This window comes from Octopus bimaculoides, chromosome 15 (genome assembly GCF_001194135.2).
Source record: "Octopus bimaculoides isolate UCB-OBI-ISO-001 chromosome 15, ASM119413v2, whole genome shotgun sequence".
NCBI lineage: Eukaryota > Metazoa > Mollusca > Cephalopoda > Octopoda > Octopodidae > Octopus > Octopus bimaculoides.
Window position 1 is genome coordinate 13,115,740 of NC_068995.1, and position 877 is coordinate 13,116,616.

The following is an 877-nucleotide window of genomic DNA, read 5'->3' on the forward strand; positions in this document are numbered from 1 at the left end:
TTAGGAACGGCATCCAGCTGTAGAAACTCTGCCAAATCAGATTGGAGCCTGGTGTAGCCATCTGGTTTCACCAGTCCTCAGTCAAATCGTCCAACCCAGGCTAGCATGGAAAGCGGACGTTAAACGACAATGATGATGATGATGATCTGTCAATATTTATACATATCTAACCTTTTTGCTATATCTACTAGGTATATTTCTCTGGTATTCAAATGAGGTCTGCTCATTTTTCACCCAATATCTCGCTTATTTCTATTTAAAATGTTATTTTGATCATTCCAGCGTGTTTCTAAGGCTGTTTTATGCTAGAAATCAAAGTTTCATAAAAAAAATTCTAGTTAATAGAATTATGGGAGGTAATGGGTTAACATAGTTCTCAAGGAGATCCAGTGTGACACAGAATGGGACAAGGTCGGCCCTTTAAAATTCAGATACTACTCATTTTTGCCAGCTGAGTGGACTGAAGCAACAGGACATTAAGTGTCTTGCTCAAAGGCATAATGCACCACTGGGAATTGAACTCCTGATCTTACAGCCATGAGCTGAATGCCCTTTAACCACTAAACCAGGCACATTCACTGAAAGGAAGATGCTATTAATATTCTTTTACTTGTTTCAGTCATTTGACTGCGGCCATGCTGGAGCACTGCCTTAAAGGGTTTTAGTCGAACAAATCGACCCCAGGATTTATGCTCTCTGTAAGCCTAGTACTTATTCTATCAGTCTCTTTCGCCGAACTGCTAAGTTACAGGGACGTAGACACACCAAGATCTGTTGTCAAATGATGGTGAGGGGATAACACAGACACAAACACACACATAAATATAGACACACACACATATATATATATATATATATATATATATATATATATATA

The 877-nt window shown here is 38.5% G+C and overlaps 1 protein-coding gene across 4 annotated transcripts in view; it reads right to left on the reverse strand.

The window, feature by feature from the left end:
• The window catches only part of LOC106875852 (scm-like with four MBT domains protein 1), a 75,222-nt gene that overhangs the window by 19,874 nt on the left and 54,471 nt on the right, over positions 1-877 (reverse strand). The gene's annotated exons all lie outside the window — the stretch shown is intronic.